The 5,272-nt window shown below is 46.8% G+C and overlaps 1 pseudogene; it reads right to left on the minus strand.

The window, feature by feature from the left end:
• Positions 1 to 637: 637 nt before the first annotated feature.
• Positions 638 to 2,637, minus strand: LOC102854062 (annotated as a pseudogene).
• Between the last annotated feature and the right edge of the window lie 2,635 nt (positions 2,638 to 5,272).

A 5,272-nucleotide genomic window follows, 5' to 3' on the forward strand; every position in this document is an offset into this window, starting at 1 on the left:
GGGGGGGGGGGAGCAACACATTTTCCTTCCAGTGAGCATTTTGTTGTCTTGATGTTGAGATGTAATTCACATTGAAAGGCTGTAGTCTGTGATCTTCTAGAGCAAGTAGTTCAACTACAGCCAGCAATGAGTCAACAATCCTGATGCTACAGTCTTCTTCATTTATGTCCACCTTCTTTAATGATTTATTCAAACTGCATAGGTGAGGAGAAAGAATATGATCCTGATGCACGCTTCTCCTTTTCCTGATTTTTTTTTTTGTTCAAGATTTTACTCAGAAATAAAAGTTGAATGTTCTCTTTCTTTGGTTGCCATCAATTAAGAGAATCCTAAGTTTTTATAAGTTTCCAGTTAACTATATTAATTTTCAGATTCCCAGCTCTTGGATTCCAAGTGTTTACAGATGGTCTAAATATTGATCCCTCAGGATCTAGGTGATAAAGGAGGAAGAAAATAGGAAGAGAAGGAAGAAATAAGGGAAACTTGGTCAAATTTCCAAGTGGAAATCGTTCACCAGAAGCAAATGAAAAGGTAAGTGCAGGAAGAGTGGGAATGGGAAGGGGGCAATCTAGCAACAGCAGGATTGACATCACTAAGCAGAAAGGTTGTGAATGAAACAGTCCAGGGCTCAGGGCACTCAGATGGCCACACTGTTTTCCACTAGGCTGGGCCGCAGGTATTCATAGGGCATGTCCAGTTTCTCATTCCGGCTCTCAGTTTCCTTATCCAGGATAGCCAGCTCCTCCCTGAACTTGGTCAGCACAGCTTTGGGCTCAGGACCTGAGAAATACCCTTCCTTGTGCTGGCCTAGAGCCACCATGTAGGGCTGGCGTCTGCCCAGTTGCCAAGTGATAGACATCTGGAGAGAGGCCTGGTGAACGTTGGGCAGCGTGGCCATGACTGTCTCCAGCGTTGCATCCTTGATGGTTGGTGGGGGCAGCCGCATTGTACAAGGGGTGTTGTGGACCCAAGTGAACCAATCCAGCTGACCCAGGTGGATGGAGAAGTGCTGGCCGGTGCAGGTAAAGATGCACATAGTGACAAAGTGGCAAGCCTGCTACCGGGACTGAAAGGAGTTGCAAAAGCCTCGGTCCTGGGCCCCTTACAGCCCAAATTCAGTGATCTCCAGACACCAGGCCTGCAGCTCGAGGTCGTCTTTCACAGCTGAGTCCTTCTTATAGTGCAGATTCACAATGCCCTCCACATGCCGATAAGTGATCTCCCAGAGACGCAGGGCATCTTGGGCCTAGTAGCACGACTTGATTCCCAGGAGCCCCCAGTCAGCCAGGTCTTCAGGGGGACAAAATGAATGATAGATAAGGGAGGCTCCAGCTTGCTTGAACAGCTCCACATGGCCTCCTCCACCTGTGCTCACCACCTGGTTAAAAACTCCCATGTCAGAGATCAGCCCAGGCCTGGCCCGGATGTTAATTTCCAGGGTGTACCGAAGGTGAGGAACCACAAGCTTGAAGATAGGATGGATCAATGGCAGACATCTCATGGTGGCCACAGTTAATACCTCCACCATCAAGTGTCCCCTCAGAAGATGAGACTGCAGCTCGTGGAGCTGGAAGTCTGAGCTCCGGACCCAGCACTTGGTCAAGAGCCAAACCATCTCAGGATCCGTGGGCAGAAAAAGGGGTGGAGGGGCACCTCCTATGCGTGGCAGCTGGAGCTGGATGACCATGGGCAAGAGTTTCCCATCAGGCTGAAGCTTCAGCATGACCAGAGGGGCTGCCAGGTGCTGTTGGCTACACAGGATGACATTGGCCTTGATCCCATCTAGCAAGGAGTAGTCAGCTTCAAACAAGGTGCCTCCCAGAAGTTCCTTCTCCAGCTGGGCCTGCAGCCCCTCCATCCCTGGAGGGAACATCAGATGTGGAAGGTGACTAGAGCACCTGAGAAGCATGGGGTTCACACCATTGAGAAACTGGTACCCAAATATAGCATCCTCCTTCCAAGAATCTCGCCCTCGTTCAGCAAGCTTGCTTTGACCACACCAGAATATCCTGTTGAAGTCTTCCAGCTCATCCCAACAAGTCAGAACATTCATAGAATCTTTGATAGCAAGGTTTGCCAGTCCTTTAGCCAGTGAAGTCTCAAAATCAATTCTTTTGTCCTCCAGGAACCGCTCATCAACAGGAAGGACCCTGAGTTTGGTCCCTGCCTCATTCAGGATAAGCACATCTTTCCAGTTACCCCACCTGTACAGTTTCCGTCTCTCTCCCAGCTCTTCCTCCCTGTATTTCTTGTACAGGCTACAGTGCGGCCGATGCCCTCGGGCACTAACAGGATGCCTTCTCCCTGCACCCAGCGGTAACAAGGGAACTTCAACTCAGCCCCGCTGTTCCCTGGGCGCTGCACTGAGATCCAGTTGCAAAACCAGGCATCATCCTTAAAGAGGTGACTTTTGTGCAGTCTCACAAATAGCAGTGGTCCCAAGTACTCCGCCACATCCGCCTTGATTTCGTCTTCCATGTCCTGCATCGGCCAAAAGCACGTCGGGACATATGCCTCCCCATGTTGGCCCACCAGCCACAGCTCCACTTGATTAAGGGTGCCCGTGCAGAGCGAGGCCCCATTGAACACGTGGACGTGGTAGACAACCATCTTACCCAAGGATGTTAGGTGCCTCCTTTTCCTGATTTTAAACCATGACTCTTACTCTGTTCTGACAAAAGCTTCTGTCTTGGTCGAAGTATGGGTTTTGCATGAATACAAACAACTGTTATGGGATTCCCGTTCTTCTCAATTTAGCCATAATTTGTTATAATCCACAGTCAGGTGTCTTTGCTTAGTAAATAAAACACAGATATACATCCTCCGTTTCAGCAAGTAGGGTTGTGTCATCTGCATAACGCAGATTGTTGATGAGTCTTCCTCCAATCCTGATGCCCCATTTCTCCTCATAGAGCCCAACCTCCCATATAATCTGTTCTGTGTATAGATTAAAAAGGTATAGAGACAGGACACATTCCTGGCATACACCATTCCCAATTTTGAACCATGCAGTGCTTCCTTGCTGATGTTAGATGGATCTTGGATGAAAGCAAGGAATACCAGAAGAATATCTATCTGTGTTTCATTGATTATGCAAAGGCATTTGACTGTGTGGATCATAACAAAGTGTGGCTGACTCTGAGAAGAATGGGAATCCCAGAACATTTAATTGTGCTAATGCGAAACCTATACTTGGACCAAGAGGCAGCAGTCAGAACAGAGCAGGGTAACACTGCATGGTTCAAAATTGGGAAGGGTGTAAGCCAGGGATGCATCCTGTCTCCATACCTTTTCAACATGTATGCAGAGCACATTATCCGAGAGGCTGGGCTCTATGAGGAGAATTGTGGCATCAGGATTGGTGGAAGATCTATTAACAATCTGCGTTATGCAGATGACACAACCCCGCTTGCTGAAACTGAGGAGGACCTCATGCACTTGCTGTGGAGGGTCAAGGACTGCAGCCTTCAGTATGGACTGAGGCTCAATGTCAAGAAGACAAAAATTCTCACCACTGGACCAATTGGCAGTGTCAGGATGGATGGCGAAGAGATTGAGAGTGTTCACAGCTTCAGTTTGCTCGGCTCTGCAGTCAACACTCTTGGCACCAGCAGTCAGGAAATCAAAAAGCGTATCGCGATGGGAAAGTCTGCTGTTAGGGACCTCTCTAAAGTACTCAGGAGCAACAGTGTCTCTCTGGAGACAAAGGTGTGCCTGATACAGACCATGGTCTTTGCAATCACTTGTTATGCATCAGAGAGTTGGACAATGACTAGGGAGGACAGAAGGAGAGTTGATGCCTTTGAGCTGTGGTGCTGGAGAAGGGTACTGAATGTACCATGGACTGCCAGGAAAACAAACAGATTTATCTTGGAGAGGATTAAACCAAGCTACTCCCTGGAAGCAAGGATTCTGGGGCTTCATCTGACATACTTTGGACATGTTGCCAGGAGGGACGGGTCCTTGGAGAGGGACATCATGCTTGGGAGGGTGGAGGGACGGCACAGGAGGGGAAGACCCTCTATGAGATGGATTGATTCGGTGACTGGGGTAATCGGGATGGGTGTGTCAGAGGCAGTACGGTTGGTTCAGGATAGAGCAGGGTTTAGGGCTGTTGTGCATAGGGTCGCTATGAGTCTCAAATGACTCCACGGCACATAACAACATAACAATAGTGCTTCCTTTACTCTGTTCTGATGACTGCCTCCTGGTCCAAGTATAGGTTTTGCATTAGCATGATCAAGTGGATTCCCATTCTTTTCAGAGTTACCCATAGTTTGTTGGGATCAACACAGTCAAATACCTTTACTTAATAAATGAAACACAGATAGATATTCCTCTGTTACTCCCTACTTTCAGCCAAGATCCATCTAACATTAGCTACAATATCCCTAGTACCACGACCCCTTCTAAAGCCAGCCTGCACTTCTGGCACTTCTTTGTTGATGTGCTGTTCCAGTCATTTTTGGATAATCTTCAGCAGACTCTTGCTTGCATGTGATATTAATGATATTGTTTGATAATTTCTACACTCTGTTGGATCACCTTTCTTTGGGATGGGAACAAATATAGATCTCTTCCAGGCAGTTGGCCAAGTGGTTGTCCTCCAGATTTCCTAACACAACCTGGAAGGCACATCTAGGACAGCATCTGTTAGTTGAAATATGTCAATTGGCGTACCATCAATTCCTGGGGCCTTATTTTTTGCTATTTCCTTCAAAGCAGCTTGAACTTCTTCCTTCAACCCCATAGGCTCTTGCTCATATGTTGTTTCATGAAATTCTTCTGGGTCTGTCAATTCCTTTCTGTACAATGACTCTGTATACTCTTTCCATCTTCTTTTAATAGTGCCTAGATCATTTAATATTCTGCCCAAAACATCCTTAAGTATTGCAATTCAAGGTCATAAGTAGAATTTTAGTCTAAGCCAACTATACTGGGATCCTTTTGACTGCAACAGGTAGAGAAGACTTGGGATTTCTTAAGCCAAACTAGTCCACCTACTCACCCTATAGTTATTTTCTAGTTCCTTGAATGAATACACTAACACTCTCCCTAGCTTCTCTGTAAGGATTAAGAGTCATTCTTCACAAAAACGGTCAAAAGGTAGCACTAGAAATTGCTCCCACCCAAGTAAAAGACAGTGAATAATGGTACTTAGCTCCAGAAGGAATTGTAGCAATTAGCATCACTATGAAACTCAAAGTTTGTGGGGCAAGGTGGGTGGCCTCTATTGTATTCTCTTTCAGTTTATCTCTTTATTTATGTGTGT

The sequence above is a fragment of the Elephantulus edwardii genome, unplaced genomic scaffold (assembly GCF_000299155.1).
Source record: "Elephantulus edwardii isolate Elephantulus edwardi_28Jun2011 unplaced genomic scaffold, EleEdw1.0 scaffold00014, whole genome shotgun sequence".
NCBI lineage: Eukaryota > Metazoa > Chordata > Mammalia > Macroscelidea > Macroscelididae > Elephantulus > Elephantulus edwardii.